Source organism: Oryctolagus cuniculus, chromosome 3 (assembly GCF_964237555.1).
Source record: "Oryctolagus cuniculus chromosome 3, mOryCun1.1, whole genome shotgun sequence".
In the NCBI taxonomy this organism is placed as follows: Eukaryota; Metazoa; Chordata; class Mammalia; order Lagomorpha; family Leporidae; genus Oryctolagus; species Oryctolagus cuniculus.
Window position 1 is genome coordinate 22,932,928 of NC_091434.1, and position 16,695 is coordinate 22,949,622.

At 48.6% G+C, this 16,695-nt stretch overlaps 1 protein-coding gene and 1 pseudogene across 1 annotated transcript in view; one reads left to right on the forward strand and one right to left on the reverse strand.

The window, feature by feature from the left end:
* MARCHF4 (membrane associated ring-CH-type finger 4) overlaps nucleotides 1-16,695 on the forward strand; it is a 114,587-nt gene that overhangs the window by 14,522 nt on the left and 83,370 nt on the right. The window lies entirely within an intron of this gene.
* LOC127491678 (large ribosomal subunit protein uL10-like) lies at nucleotides 3,197-4,168 on the reverse strand (annotated as a pseudogene).

Below are 16,695 nucleotides of genomic sequence, written 5' to 3' on the forward strand. Positions count from 1 at the left end.
GACTTCAGGTGAAATGAGACTGGCCATGTGTATAATTGTTGTAGCTGGGTGATGGGTACATGCGATTTATTCTGATGCTGTTATAACTTCATTTATGTGTGTTTGAAATGTTCTAGAATAAAATGACATGACCAATTGTTTGGTGAATAAAATCGGGGCTGGCATTTGGTGCAGTGGTTAAGATGCTGCTTGTGACACGCCACATCCCATATCGGAGGTCATGGCTTCAGTTCTCAGCTGTGTTTTTGATTGCAGCTTCCAGCTAATGACGCTCTGGGAGGCAGTAGATGATGACTCAAGCACTTGGGTCCCTGCCACCCACGTGAAAGACTAGGATTGAGTTCTGGGCTCCTGTATTTGGCCTTGCCCAGCTGACTATTATAGGTATTTAGGGAGTGAGACAGCAACATGGAATAGCTAATCTTTGCCTGTGTCTTTCTATCTCTGGACATATCAATAAAACTAAACAAATAAGCAAATGAAAAATTTCTAAAAATCACCAAACATGATTTGCAATAAAGCAACTGGAGCTTGCTGATGGTGGGCAAGATGGCTTTGGGCACAATTATGTTGAAGACCACAGTCAAAGACAAGCAGGAACCAAGTAAGTCCTACCAGTATTTCATCAGTCTTGCTCCATGAGGAAAGCACATTTGATGGCCTCTTAGGAGAGCTTCCATCCCCAAAGGTCATGATTTAAAGGATGGAATGTCCTGTTATCCATTTCCTTTGGGACACCTGATCTGGTGGTGGTGAAAAGACCAGTATGACTGTTCACTTTGTAGACATGGAGTGAACACACTGGGTGCCTGGCTCTGGGAAGGCAGAGATAAGGTAGGAATGCATATTTAGTGCAGAAGAATGATGTGTGAAGCAGCTGCAAGACCAGCTGATGAGTGCCTTGGACCAGGGCTGCACACATCCTCCTGAAAGACGGCCCAGGACAAGTGACAAGTTAGGCCTGGGAGAGCTGCAGACGGACCCCCGGGAAGCTAACTTTGAGTGAGCCAGCAGGAATGAGTAGAGATAAACGGCAGTGAGGGGAATTCTCCAACTTGCTTCCCAAAGTTGACTGCTATTTTTTTTCTTTTCTTTTCTTTTCTTTTCTTTTCTTTTCTTTTCTTTTCTTTTCTTTTCTTTCTTTTCTTTCTTTTCTTTCTTTTCTTTTTTTTTTTTTTTTGACAGGCAGAGTTAGACAGTGAGAGAGAGAGAGAGAGAGACAGAGAGAAAGGTCTTCCTTTCCGTTGGTTCACCCCCAAGTGGCCTCTACGGCCCATGTACTGCACCAATCTGAAGCCAGGAGCCAGGTACTTTCTCCTGGTCTCCCATGCGGGTGCAGGGCCCAAGCACTTGGGCCATCCTCCACTGCACTCCCGGGCCACAGCAGAGAGCTGGACTGGAAGAGGAGCAACCAGGACAGAACTGGCACCCTAACCGGCACTAGAAACCAGGGGTGCCAGCGCCACAGGTGGAGGACTAGCCTAGTGAGCCGCGGCACCGGCCCAAATCTGTAACTTTTATTTCAGATTTTATTATTAAAATTTTTACAAAATGTGGGTCCACATTGCAGTGTTTTTTTTTTTTTTGGACATTCCCTCAAGTGTCATTGATTTTGAAGAGTGTGCTTCTAGAAGATACAGGAAATAAACCTCTGGCTTCACAGATATCTTGTAGAAGCTTGGGGGGGGCGGTTATTTAGACTGTGCTATGAACTCGTTTTACCTATCTCCCATGTGAGTGGAGGCGATTTCTGATTCATGTATTCAGCAAATGTGCAAGTGTTCGCTGAGTGGCTGTCATGTGCCAGAGCTGTGTTGAGCCTTCTGATACCCTGGTGCTCTAGAACATAGTTCCTGGCCTTTTGGAGCTTTGCCAGTCTTGTGAATCCAAATGGGACGATGAAGACACACAGTGACGTGGCTAAGAATTGTGAAAAATGCTGTGGGACACCAGACCTCAGGAGCTGGAAGACTGTGCAAGAGGAAGTGTCTATAGCGGGTTGAACTTGCTCAAAACAAGGGAGTAGAAGGAGGAGCTTTTTGCAAATCACAGAGGGAAGAAAGGAGTGTCTTAGGAGGAATGGAAAGGCCCACGTGGCTCTGAGACATGAGAACTCACTCTTCCTCCTTTCTCAGCACCCATTGGCCCAGTACAACTGCATCTGTCTCCCTGGAGCAGCAGTTGCAGAAGCTATGAATTTTGCTCAACCTGCTTCTCTCAGCCTGCTTCCTCCACTGTGCAGCTGGTTTTCTTAGCCTATTTGAGGAGGGGGAGGCAAGGGGTCCCTCCATGTGGAGTTTTCACCATGGCACAGTCTCTTCAGGCTGCTGGGGAGGGAAATATATTGACAAGGGGGAGGAGAGGCACCCGAGAACTCTAAACATGGCAAGGCACTTACAGTGTGCTTGGTACAGTGTCTGACTCAGCACCCAGGCACATGTTTATTTCAGATCTCTTACCCAGAGGCTATTTTCTGGCCAGAGAAGATGTCAGCAAATGTGATGCCTGCCATACCATGTCTCCAGGACGTGGGCCTCTCCATCTCTGACATCTCCTTGTGCTTGCACATCCCTATGGAGAACTGGTAGACACAGAACCAGGGGACTGTGTTTCCCTTTTTAAAAATTGTTATCCCCCAGTTGTCATCAGCATTATTACTACCTACCCTCAGACTAGCAAATGGTAACAGGTATTGTTGCTTATGGAAAAATATACTTAGAGCCGGCGCCGCGGCTCACTAGGCTAATCCTCTGCCTTGTGGCGCCGGCACACCAGGTTCTAGTCCCGGTTGGGGTGCCGGATTCTGTCCCGGTTTCCCCTCTTCCAGGCCAGCTCTCTGCTGTGGCCAGGGAGTGCAGTGGAGGATGGCCCAAGTGCTTGGGCCCTGCACCCCATGGGAGACCAGGATAGGTAGCTGGCTCCTGCCTTCAGATCAGTGCGGTGCGCCGGCCGCAGTGCGCTGGCCACGGCGGCCATTGGAGGGTGAACCAGCGGCAAAGGAAGACCTTTCTCTCTGTCTCTCTCTCTCACTGTCCACTCTGCCTGTCAAAAAATAAAAAAATAAAAAATAAAATAAAAATAAAAAAAGAGAAAAATATACTTAGAGAAAAGGACCTTCCTTCATTTTTTTAAGAGAAGTAGGCCTTTATTTCCCTGTTTCACAAATAAACCTGGGGTTGTTGGCTGCTTTTTGTGACTATGCAAAGAAACCAAATCTCATATCGTTGTCTAACCCTTCCAACTCTTTCTTGGCCTCAACTTTGGCTGGGGGGGCTGCAGCAGCAGCAGCAGGCACAGCAGTAGGTGCAGCAGCCCCAGGTACAGCAGCCACAAATGCAGATGGATCATCCAGGAAGGCCTTGACCTTTTCAGCAAGTGGGAAGGTGTACTCAGTCTCCACAGACAAAGCCAGGACCCACTTGTACCCATTGATGACAGAATGGGGTACTGATGCAACAGTCAGATAACCAATCTGCAGACAAACACTAGCATCATTGTGGGCATCCTCCAGGAAGCATGAGGGTAGGGTTTTCTCAGTGATGCCCAGCACTTCGGGGTTGTAGATGCTGCCATTGTTAAACACCTGCTAGATGATCAGCCCAAAGGAGAAGGGTGAGATGTTCAGCATGTTCAGCAGTGTGGCTTCACTGGCTCCCACTTTGTCTCCAGTCTTTATCAGCTGCACATTGCTCGGGATTTCAATGGTGCCCCTGGAGATTTTAGTGGTGATGCCCAAAGCCTGGAAAAAGGAGGTCTTCTCAGGCTCCAAACCAGTGTTCTGAGCTGGCAGTGACCTCACAGGGGAGCAGTGTCACCAGCACAGGCAGCAGTGGGCACCTTATTGGCCAACAGCATATCCCTGATCTCAGTGAGGTCCTCCTTGGTGAACACAAAGCCCACATTTCCCTGGATATAAGGCAGGGCCAGCTTGTTTTCCAGATGCTCTTGGATGGCCTTGTGCATCATGGTGTTCTTGCCCATCAGCACCACAGCTTTCCCTTGGAGCGACATGCAGATCTGGTGCACCTGCTTGGAGCCCACATTGTCTGCTCTCCCACAGTGAAGCATTTGGAGAATCATCCAGAAGTTGGATGATCTTAAGAAAGTAGTTGGACTTGCAGGACCCCTGTCTTCCCTGGGCAGCACAATGTGCATCACGTATTGTCATGTGGAGTTTAAAATGATGTAACTCTCACAAGGACACCTGCCAAGAGAAAGGTCCTTCCTTTGCTTTTGAGATAAGAGCATCAAGACCCCAACAAAGGTGAAGTGATGGGTTCATGTTTCTGCTATGGACAGACACTAGGCCAGCCATATACAGTCATGAACAAGACAGATGTAGCCTCCACTTTTATGGAGCCTTCTGTATCTAGCAGGACTGTGGCCCTCAGGTCCTGGAAGTGGTCTTGAGAGCAATCCTAGGAGCCATGGTATGGGGTCAACTCCACCTTGTTGGCACTATTCTGTTGTAGCTCTTGCCATCCCTCTGTTGACATATCTTCATCTTCTTCGATAAAGTTGACAATTTTTGGGTCACCTTTCAGATTTGTTCTCCACTGCATTTCTGCCTCAAACATTCAAGACACCCTTTGTCTAGCACTCGCTGTTGTCCGGCATGCAGCAGACTCCCAGTGGCATTCATATCTGATCCTGTGTGTTGCCACCCTACAGATTCTATTGACTCTGAATAAGTCATTATGGGTGAGGTAAGAGTGATGGGCAGGAATGTATTCTGCTCCAGGAGTAGAATAGGGTTGTCCAGGACAAATGACAAAATAGATATGATCATTCCTCGCCCCTCGTGTAGAAGGCAGATTGACTCAGAAAAGTCAGGCAACTTCTTTGTTAATAGCGGCTGCAGAGTTTGGATTCTGGTCTCCTGGCTACAAGTCCAGTGCTGTTTCTACTGCTTAATTAAACATAGTCAAACATTTTAGAAAAAGATTTGCTTATTTTATTTGAAAGGCAGAGAGATGGAGAGAGAGAGAATATCTTTCATAAGCCGGTTCATTCCCTACATGCCTGCATCAGCCAAGGCTAGGCCAGGTCAAGGCCAGGAGTCAGGAACTCCATCTGGGTTTCCCACTTGGGCAGCAGTGACACAAGCTCTTGCACTATTATCTTCTGCCTCCCAGGTGCATTAGCAGGAGGCTGGATCAGAAGCACAGAGTAGCCATGACTCAAACTGACACTCTGACATGAGATGTAGTTGCTCCAAACAGTGCCTTAACTTGTTTCACCACAATGCTCACCCCAGCGGCACCTATGATGTGCCAAGTATGGTGCTAGCCTTATGCAGATAAGTAAAAATGGTTCTTTCTCTCAGTAGTCTTTCAGTCTAATAACACAGACAAAAGTGTGAGCCATAGTTGTTATAATAGTGACAGATAAGTGTTCTGGTTGCAGCGTGGTCAGACAGGAGGGAGGGGTCAACTCTACTTGCGTTAGTCAGTGGCAGGCAGCTATATAAACAAAACTCCAGCTGCTGGTAGAGTGATGGGCAAGAGCTCACCAGAGATGTGTGGGAGAAGGGGCCATCTGGCATTTCCAAAAGCATGTGGTATGGTATAGCGTGGTGGTGGTGGTGTTCAGCATGGCATGGCAGTGTTGTATGTGGTACAGAGACGTGGTGATGACATGTGGCATTGCATGATGCTGTGGCACAGAGAGATGATATGTACCCTTGAATGGTGGCAGAAGTGTGGTGTAGCATGGTGGTGGTGTGTGGCATGGCATGGTGGTGTGGCGTATAAAACACGCACACAAGGAGAATGCAGGAGAAGGTTGGGTCAGGACCAGAGGCCCCAGTTTGATGCCACCCTGCAGCTCTCCCCTGCATGAAATGACAGAGGAGAACATCTAGTTCACTCCCCACCCAGTGACCCCACATAATTAAGGGGACTGAACCATTCAGTGTCCTGGTTGGCCCTGTTGTGGAAAAAAGTTAAATGCCCTTAGCACAGTAGCACTCAGGAAACGCCAAGTTTGGATTTAATCTCTTGGTCCAGACTTTAGCTCATCGCTCTGTGTTCCTACCTGATATTCTGGCCGATCCTCACTGCCTGCCACTTCTCAAACACCCCCTGTGGCTCCTACCCTTTTTTTTTTAAAAAAAAAAAGATTTATTTGTTTGAAAGTCAGAGTTACATAGAGAGAGGAGAGGCAGATATAGAGAGAGAGGTCTTCCATCTGATGGCTCACTCCCCAATTGACTGCAATGGCTGGAGCTGCACTGATCCAAAGCCAAGAGCCAGGAGTTTCTTCCAAGTCTCCCACGCGGGTGCAGAGGCCCAAGGACTTGGGCCATCTTCTACTGCTTTCCCAGGCCATAGCAGAGAGCTGGATCGGAAGTGGAGCACCCATATGGGATGCCGGTATTTCAGGCCAGGGCTTTAACCTGCTGTGTCACAGCACTGGCCCCAAGCTCACTGCCTTTTGATTTTCATAAAAAGCTCTCTTACCCCCGAGACTTCCTTCCTTTCTTCTTATACCAGTCTGAACCCCAGCGACCTCCAAGCCCTCCTTCCTGCCCTTCATCTCTTGCTGGGCCATGTTCCTGCAGCCCCCTTACTCACTGTATGCTGCCTTCCTGGTCATCACCAGGCTCTTACCCAGAGGCACATAAGGAGCTGGTCCTACATACCTGGTTCATTCTCATACCACCCACCATGCCTATCTATGGTAAGGGCTCAAACAGGTAATGCGACTCTTCCAATCCAAGGCAATGGGTATTTGTTTTTTTGTTTGTTTGTTTTTGTTTTGTTTTGTTTTGACAGGCAGAGTGGACAGTGAGAGAGAGAGAGACAGAGAGAAAGTTCTTCCTTTTTGCTGTTGGTTCACCCCCCAATGGCCGCCGCGGCCGGCACGCTACGGCCGGCGCATCGCGCTGATCCGAAGCCAGGAGCCAGGTGCTTCTCCTGGTCTCCCAAGTGGGTGCAGGGCCCAAGCACTTGGGCCATCCTCCACTGCACTCACGGGCCATAGCAGAGAGCTGGCCTGGAAGAGGGGCAACCGGGACAGAATCCGGCACCCCAACCGGGACTAGAACCCAGTGTGCCGGCACCGCAAGGCAGAGGATTAGCCTAGTGAGCCGTGGCGCCGGCCAGGCAATGGGTATTCGAATACTTTCCAGGGTCAACTCATCGCTTTCTCCTAACCAACATTCCCCTTTTGCCACAGCAGGGGAGGAGAGATCTGCTACTGTGTGACTCCCTCAGCGCATTGGGCACCTGCAGCAAGTCCCTTATTGCTCCCTGCAGTGAGGATCAGCCAGTGAACAGTCACTTAGGAGATCCTGTTCTCAAGGAACTTCTCTTCCCACTGTCAGAGCACCAGACAGGCCTGAGTTGGGGGACATTCAGCAGAATAACTGATCTTGTGGGTCATCAAAGTCCTGAAAAACAAGAAAGCCTGAGGGATCTCCTGCAATAATAATAATAACTAAATACAGGGCTGGCGCTGTGGCATAGCAGGCAATGCTGCCACCTGGAGTGCTGGCGTCCCATGTGGGCACTGGCACCTGGCTGCTCCACTTTTGATGCAGCTCTCTGCTATGGCCTGGGAAAGCAGTAGAAGATGGTCCAAGGCCTTGGGTCCCTGCACCCACGTGGGAGATCCTGAAGAAGCTCCTGGCTTGAGATCAGCCCAGCTCCAGCTGTTGTGGCCATTTGGGGAGTGAACCAGTGAATGGAAGACCTCTCTCTCTCTCTCTCTCTCTCTCTCTCTCTCTCTCTCTCTGCAACTCTGCCTTTCAAATAAATAAATCTTTAAAAAAAAACTAAATGCAAAGTGTGACTCTTGAACCAAAGAAATAACAAAGGATATTGGTGGGGTGTTTAGTTTATGCCATAATTTCCTGGTTCTGCTAATGGAACAGTGACTACATACGATGTAAACATTGAGAGAGACTCAAGGAGGGCTATAGAGAAACATTAATATGTTTATAATTTTTATATGAAGTCTAGAAACAGTTAACATTTTTAAAAGATAGACATCTGTGCATAATCTTAAGTTCCTCTTTTTGACAAAAAAAAATCTGAAATATGAGAGAGAGAGAGAAAGAGAGATCTCCTGTCTACTGGTTCACTCCCAGAATGCCCAGAACAATCAGGCAGGAGCCAAGCACACGACCTAGGTCTTCCCTGGAGTCAACCCAGCAGCCATCACCTGCTGCCTGCTGGAATCCTCATTAGCAGGAAGCTGGAATCAGAAGTGAGACCAGAGGTAAAACCAGGCACTCTGATACAGGATGCAGACATCCTAATAGCGTCTTAACCATTGCTCCAAATGTCTGACCCTTGATTCCTCTTTTTTCTTTACCTTCACCCTTTCTCCATCAAGGGCATTTTTCAATCTGCATGTTCTTCTGTGGCTTTTACTTCCTAAATATCTCTTCAGTCAGTCCATTTTTCTTATCTAAACTACCACCATCTCAGTCCAAGATACCATTACCAGGGAGCCTCTTGGAGTACTAGGCTTCTATTTTCACTCTTATTTTCTCCATTCTGTTCTCTACAGGATTGTAATATTTGACCATTCTTCATGCAAGTCTGGTTCTAAAGTAGATGCTGTCATCCCGTGTTGGAGTGCCTATGTTTGATGCCCGGAATTGTCTACTGTTTCTAGCTTCCTTCTAATATGCACCCTGGAAGGCTGCAGGTGATGGCTCATGTAGCTGAGTCCCTGTGACTCATGTAGGAGATCCAGAGTGAGTTCTTAGTGTCCAGCTTCAGCCCAGCCCCGGCCATTGTGGGCATTTAGGGACTGAACCAACAGCTGAGAGGATACTCTCTCTCATAAGCAAATTAATTAATTAGTTAATTAATTAATTGAAAAAATTGGCTTAAATCTCTTGTGGATTCGCTTCCCTTAGGATCACATCCCATTGACTTGTTTTACAAGGTTGTTCATAGGCTGGCCTCTGCCTACCTCTCCAGGCTGATTCATTGTCCAGCCTTCCTTCCCGCCTTCCACAGGATTTCCTTGGAGATCTTCACTCTCTTTCAGGTTCCAAGGAACCATGCTTTCAGCCTGTGGACCACTAGACTCTCTGCATAGAAATCTCTCTTCCCCTCAACTGATACTTTCTCCCATCCCGCAGAACTCCTAGGCCAGTGTATGGTTTCCTTGCTCTTCCTACAATCTTTTGCATGCATTCTTCCATTCACAGCCTCTCTCTTCCTCTTGCACGCCATCACTTCTGTATTGCCCTCTATAGGATAATCCTCCTGAGGGCAAGTTTCCTTTCTATCTTGGTAACGTTGCTTCCCAGGACCTTACAGAGAGGCTGGGCTGCCAAATGATGAATTTTTGTTGAATGAATGAACCATCATTTTTAAAGCACTAACTGGATGCTCAAAACACCAAAATCTCTTAGCTGTGTGTATTTGTGTGAAGGTGGTAGGCATCAAAGAGGCAGAGCTGACCTTTGATGGTGTGTATGTGTGTGGGGGTTAAAACCAGTTCAAAGTGTTGCTTAATATAGAGCAACCAACCATTCCAGTTTGCCTGGGACTTATGAATTCCCTAAAATGTGGGACTTATTAAGGTTCTAAAACTGGAAAAGTCCTGGACAAATCTGGACAGTTAGTCACCCTACAAGAATGGTCTAACTACACTGGAGACTGTTAGAGCCAAGAGATACCACTCTGACACAGAGGGTCTGCTTGCCCTTATGTCAGGGAGCATTTGACCATGATTGGTTGGTTGATGTCCATTTTCACACTTTCAGGGAAAACAGCCATCGGCTCTTTCGCCAGGCTTCTTATTGATTAGGGGGTGTGACTCTGAGACTCTGAGACACTCCTGATCTTGCCCTGGCTTGGGATGTGTAAGAGGATTAAAGAGATAAGAGCTCTAGCCCAGAGCTTCTCAGAACTCCATGTGCATACGAATCACCTGAGTTCCATGTAGAAAATGCAGATTCCTTTTTTTTTTAAGGTTTATTTTATTTATTTGAAAGGCAGAGTTAGAGAGAGAGAGAGAGAGAATCTTCAATCTGCTGGTTCACTCCTCAAATGGCTGCAATGGCTGGGACTGAACCAAGCCGAATCTAGGAACTGGGAGCTTGTTCCAGGTCTCCCATGTGAGTACAGAGGCCAAAGCACTTGGACCATCTTCCACTGCTTTCCCAGGCACATTATCAGGGAGCAGTGTTGGAAGTGGAGTAGCTGGGAATCTAACCAGTACCCATACGGGATGCTGGCATCACAGGCAGCAGCTTAACCTGTTACATCACAATGCTCACCCCAAAAATGCAGATTCTGATAGAGCAGGTGTGGGCTAGAGCCCGAGATTCAGCATTCCTAGAGGAACCCACGTCAGCATGGATACATCTGGTCCACAGACCACACTTTGAGAAGTGGAGAAGAGGTTATCTTCCTTCACTGACTGACTTGACTTATTGAGGAGGAAGATTTTTACCCAGATGCCCAGCCACAAAACAAGACCAATTAAGTTAATCCCTGGGGGTGGGACCAAGCATTGGTATTTTTAACTTTCCCCAAGCAATCCCAGTGTGCAGACAGGGTTGAAAATACCAGGAAGGGGAAGTGGAGAAAAATGCTGCTCAGTGATCACGGCTGATTGATTGGTCCAGATGGGTGAGGCTGTGCTGTCAAGAGATTTATTGGAAGTAGAGTCAGAAATCTAAAAGAAGAAGCTTATTTTGGAAACCCTAGCGGCAAGATTCCTTAAAAAAAGAAAATCAGAGTAGTGTAATGGTTTGCGCTCCTTGGCTGTTTCATGGGGAATCAACAACACTCCCCGAGCCCGCACAGTGATGGAGGCTGCTATGCAGCCTTGGAGAGGCAAGGGTGCCCCTGCTCTGACAGTACCCAACAGGACAGAGTAGGCACCCTTGGACACCAGCCAACCACAGGTTTCACAGACCAGGGCAGAAGCACGGTCCTCTGAGTGTTCAGAATTTCTTTTTCTTCCTTGCTTGTGGTTGCTTCCTGGAAGCTGTTCTGAGCATTGCCCGTTCCCATCGAATTGCCAACCTCATTCTCAGCCTCCTAATTCACTGAGAAAATTGGGGTCACTTGTTCTCATTCTGTTAGCTCCCCCACCTGCCTCTCATCACTCCCTCTTCTCTTCTGCAAATGCCCATCTTTCCCTACCCTTTCCCCTTCTTTGTCTCCTTCCCAAGGTGATCTACACCAGTAGATCTATGTCCCTGCTCACCCCAGCACCTTCTGCCTCCGTGTGTACATGGCTTCATCTGTCACCACCTGCACCCACACACATCCCTCAGGCATATCTTCAGTCACTTCCTCCTCACTGGTTCCCTGTCCTCCACGTGCAAGCATGTGTCTTTAATACCCTCTCTCTTTCATCTCTTCAGGGCCACCCCTATTTGTTGGTTCTGTTTCCACTTCCACCACAGACTAAAAGTGTTCCCTGGAAAGTCCCTGATGACTTAATTTGTAGAAATAAGTGGCTTTTAGGAGCCCCACCCTCCTTGATTTCTCTGCACATGTATTTTCTCTGTTTTTACCAATATTCTTTCCTTTGTTGGTTCTGTCTTTTTTTTTTTGAGATTTTTTTATTTGAAAGGCAGAATTACAGACAGGTAAAGGCATGGAGAGGGAGAAGAATTGAGAGAGGGAGAGGGAAAGGGAGAGAGAGAAAGAGAAAGAGAAAGAGAAAGAGAAAGAGAAAGAGATCTCTCATCTGCTTGTTCACTCCCCAGTTGGCCACATGGCTAGAGCTGTGCCGATCCGAAGCCAGGAGCCAGGAGCTTCTTCCAGGTCTCCCATGTGAGTTCAGGGGCCCAAAGATTTGGGCCATCTTCTAATGATTTCCCAGGCCATAGCAGAGAGCTGGATAGGAAGTAGAGCAGCCGGAACTCAAGTCAGAGCCCATAGGGGATGCAGGCAGCAGCTTTACCCACTATGCTACAGCGCCAGCCCTTCTTCTTTTCTTTGTTTTTTAAGAAGAGGAAGCAGGATTTATTTAAGTTGGAAACCTCCTGTCAAAGCATCCAGGATAGGGTTCCAGAGAGGAATACCCAAAGGGGCTGATGGTAGTGGGGTTTTTAAGCATAATTTTCCTCACCAAATTCTTATGTTGAAATCCTAACCTCAATATAATAGAGTTTAGGTGAAGTCATAAGAATAGAGTCCTGTGATGGAATTAGTGTCCATATAAGAAGAATAGACTAAAGCTCTCTCTCTCTCTCTCTCAGCCATGTGAGGATACAACAAGAAGCTATTATCTCAAGCCAGGAAGAGAGACTCACCAGAATCCAACCATGCTAGGACCCTGATCTTAAATTTTTCAATCTGAGAACCATGGAAAATAAATGTCTGTTGTTTAAGCCACCCAGACTTTGATATTTTATTACAGTTGCCTGAACTAAGACAGATACTCTTTTACCAAACCTTCTATGGCTGCCTGTTGCCCAGTGAATAAAATATCTCAAATCTTTTCCTAGTCCCCTAAAGGTCTATCAGATTGACCACAGCCTTCCATTAAGCCTTTGCTTTCTGCCAGTCACCGTCCTTCTGGACAGTGGGACAGTGTGCCATCTTCCAGGAGACCCTCTCCTTCTTGTCTCTATATTTTTCCCCAGGTACTTCTTTATGCCTGCTTCACCCTTCCCTCAGTCCCACCTCTCTCCCATAGATGTCATTACAGAACAGTCTTGCAGAAGGTGATCACAGGAGCCACCTCCCGGCTGGTGGGCCCTCTGAGACTCTGGGGAGCAGACTGGGCTGGAATCCAGGTGCAGCAGGTGTCCTGGAAGGCAAGTGTACTGCTGCGCATGCTAATCAGCTCCCTGGGGCCCAGTGCAGAGAAGGCAGCGTGTGGCCATTCTGCTAGTGTGGGAAAGAAGAGCTTTGGGGAGGGCAGTTGGTCCTTGATTCCTGCACCAGGACCCAAGTTTGTTCATCCCTTTGTCTGGAATATGCTCCAGAATCTGTCACCCTTGCTACCACTCCCATAGTCATTCCAAGCCAGTCATAGCTATCCCTGGCAGCCTAGGGCCCATCTGCAGGACTGCCCCAGCCCCAGCCCATCCATCACCATGTCAGGTGCTGTTTGGAGCACAGAAGTACTTGTGCACCTGAGAGGGTCCTTTCTCCTCTTGGGAGCCAAGCAAATTTAGGTTCAACCAGCTGCCGTCTCTTGTACCAGACAGGTGTCCTCATGGGCTCCCATCACTGAGTGGAAAGCCGATCCTTGGCTTTCTCATTGTTCGAGTAGAAAAAACAAAGGGATTGTTATAGGTGGTTGTAAGGATTAGCTGCAGTTGTAACCTGGGAAGTTTGTCACAGTTCCTGGTACCCTAAGGCCAGACAGTTCTGTGTGGGCCAAAGATACATTTTCTTTGACCCAGACTGAGTATGTAATTTAAAAAAAAAATCAAGTATTCTTACAACATACACACACACATGCACACACACACAGATACACACACACAGGTGCACATTCCAACTCTGACTCCTCTTGAAAACTCCAGAACCAATGTGCCTCTTCCTCCCATGTGACAACTGTGGGTTGTTCCTGAGCAGTGGTTGTCCCAACCATGGGCAGTGGTCCAGAGTTACCCCCGAACCCCTCATCAGGCCCTCTGTGTGCATGGCCAATAGTTAATGTGGCATCATATTGCCTAAATTCTGTGCTGGTTGACAAGCAGGTGCTGTGCGTGGTTTCACCACCCCAGCTACCCTAGCTCCACCCTTGAGACTCTGCCTCTCTGACCTCACCAGGATCCAGCAACAAAGTGTTAGTGCCCGGCACAATAGGGGACCTCTGGGACCCTTCTCTGGGCCACAGGGCAGCCGATTGGCTAGTGTCTGTTCAGGCTCAGTCATTCAACCTTTGGAATGACACCCCTTCCCAATGTGCTGGAGTTGCCCCCTGTGTTCACAGCTGGATCCCAAGCATTGAGTGCAGGGTCTGACGCAGAGCAGGCCCCTGGCTGCTGACAGAGTCCTGCCTAGGCCTTCAGACCTGCAGTTTCCTCTCCCTTGCTTCTACCTGCCCTTCCTGTGACGCTAACAGAACACTGCCTCAGAACCCCCTCTCCTGGCTCCCCTTTTCCCAGGCACCATGCATAACCAACTGCAGGGGTGGTATGGGGTGGGGGACTCCTGGCCAGAGCCCCTTAGCAGCAAGCAAGCCTCTTCCAGAAGCCAGAGACAGAGGGCCCCAGATGGTGCCTTCTGCCTGGTGGGCAGCTGAAGTGGAGTCGTTCACAGGAGACTGTGGGTGTAATCCAAGCCATTTCATCTCTCAGACAATGGAAACAAACAGAGCAGCCGTCTCAATCAGGACAGGGAAGCATTAGCAGGGAGCAGGCAGACTGGAGGAGCTGCAAAATGGTATAAATTAATGAAAATGATTCCACTGGTGCATTTCACCGCCTGCTTAGAAGGTTCTGGCACATACTTTCCTGGGTATCCACTCTCAGGGGCCAGGCATTCAGGGTGGGGGGCAGACACTTGAGACCCAGGAAGAGTGAGGATAAGATGAGGCAGTGGAACTGGTTGACAACAGCAGAGTGGCCCTGGACAGAAACATGGGGACATTCCATTTGGGAAGCCAGGAGCCTTTCTTGTGAGCCTTGGCCTGCCCCTGACTGGCTATGTGATCTTGGGCAAGGTACACACCTCTCTGGACCCCGCTTTGCACACCACTGAGAGGACTGGACTGGAGGGGCCAGCCCTGACGTTGTGCAGTCTGCACTCCACTCTTGCTAGTATCTCACTCACTATTTTCCCAAAACTCTCCTTGGACAGGGGCTGCTCATGAGCCAAGTTCTCTTCCTGTCCCTGTTGGATCCTTAGACTCTCAGAGACTGCTCAGTGTTCATAGAGGCTGCTCAGCACACACAGGATGCACAGTGCACTGGGCTGAGGGATGGTTAGCTGCAGTGAGGCTGGCAGGGTGCAGGCAGCAGCCCTGCAGGGCCATTGGCAGGGGAAGGGTGAGGGTGGGCAGGCTTGGTTGAAATCACAGGTTTGACCGAATGGAGGCGGGGCTCCTTAGGTTCCTTCGGTTCCCCCTGCCAGCCTTTTTCCCCCTCTTCTAAGATGAAGGGCCAAGGAAGAGCCATGTGAGTTTCTGGTTGAAACCAAGCTGCCAAACCTTTCAAATTCATTTTGGGGTCTATATTCATCTATTGCCCCAGGTTAAACAAACTCAGGTGGGACATTCCCTCCAAGCTCCTCCAGAGACCCCTCATTTTTGCCCCCTCCATTTTAGAGGAGGTACCTGCATGGGTCCAAGAGCCCAGGCTGAAAAACGAATCTAGTAGCAGTCTTGGTGGACCTCAGCTTCTTGACTTCCTGTTTTCTGTTTGGGTTTAGAGGTGTGGCGCGGAGGAGAGAGGCAGCTGAGGCTAGCAATTTGGCATCTCCATCCCTGCAAACACCAAGGAACAGGGGGTGGGTGCTGGGGCGTGAGCCCAGTGGGGAGGTGAGGCAGCTGCTGCTTGATTTAAGGAGTTTGTTTTTGAATCACCCCAGCAGGAGACCAAAGAAATTAAGTGCATCGCTCTCCTGAGGCTCTGTGGTACCCGATTGCTCTGCCTGAGTCCCGGGTGATAATGGGGTCTCCTGAAGGGTCTCTGTGGGATCCCTGGTGATGTCAGCCTTACACTTGAGAGACTCCAGTGACAGTCCAGAGCCCAAAATCAGTGCCGGCCCCATAATGGGCAAATGAATGAACGACTGAACAGATGGATGAATGACCAGGAGGGCAAATGAGGATTTGAAAGGATTGTAAAACTGCCAGACTCCCCGTGTTAATGCCACTTTCACTCTTGCTGAAGAAAAACACTTCTTGGCTCAACAGCTAAGACAGAACAAGCATGTTGCACAAAAGGAGGGGAGGAGGGGTAGAGAGGGAAGAATGAATGGATTTTGTGTTTTGACATATTTACTAAGAAATGTGAAAGCTATTTAGCACCTGCTAATTAGAGTCAGAACAACCTGAATTCCCTGCGAAGTGCAAATGCCAACTGAGCTGGGGCCCGAGGATGGGTGGATTTCCCACGGGGGACCAGGGGCTTCTCCCAGCAGAGGATAGAGCACGTGGCAAGTGGGAGGGTAGAGATGAAGAATGGGGGGAGGTGCTGAGAAGGGCAGTGTCCTTAACACTACGCCTTAGATTTCTTGGCATCTTTTTCTTCTTCAGAGGCCAAGCTTTTTTTTTTTCCCCCTCAAAGATAGGGCAGCTTCTGGGGCCCCCTAGGGACAGGGTCTTTTGGACTGGGTCTGTCCTCTGAAACCATTGCTCAGAACAATAGTCCGGAGCTCAAAGGACTGGTCCGAGGTCTTGTGCTCTTTCTCTGTAATGAGAGATGTTTCTCATCTCTCCTGAGAATCGCTTGCACCCCCCTTCTCTCTTGTGTCCACCAAGAAAGAGCTGAGTGGTTGGGAACATGGGGCTCCGGTCCAGCTCTTCCTCCCCTACTTGTTTACTGTGTCTTTTGTGAACATTTTTTGGGCTCCAGCTTCTTCTCTTGTCAGTGGGAGATAATAACAGCACTCACTTCATGGGCTTATTGTCAGGATTACATGAGATGATCCATTACCTAATACCCTGCCAGGACTCCATGAATATGGGCTATGACCTCTGAATACTTTGGAGTCCACGAAATACGATGTCCTAGCTGACTGTGACTGTATCCTGGGTAAGTGGTGATATGGGTCGGGATCTGTTGAAGAAAACAGGCCATACTTG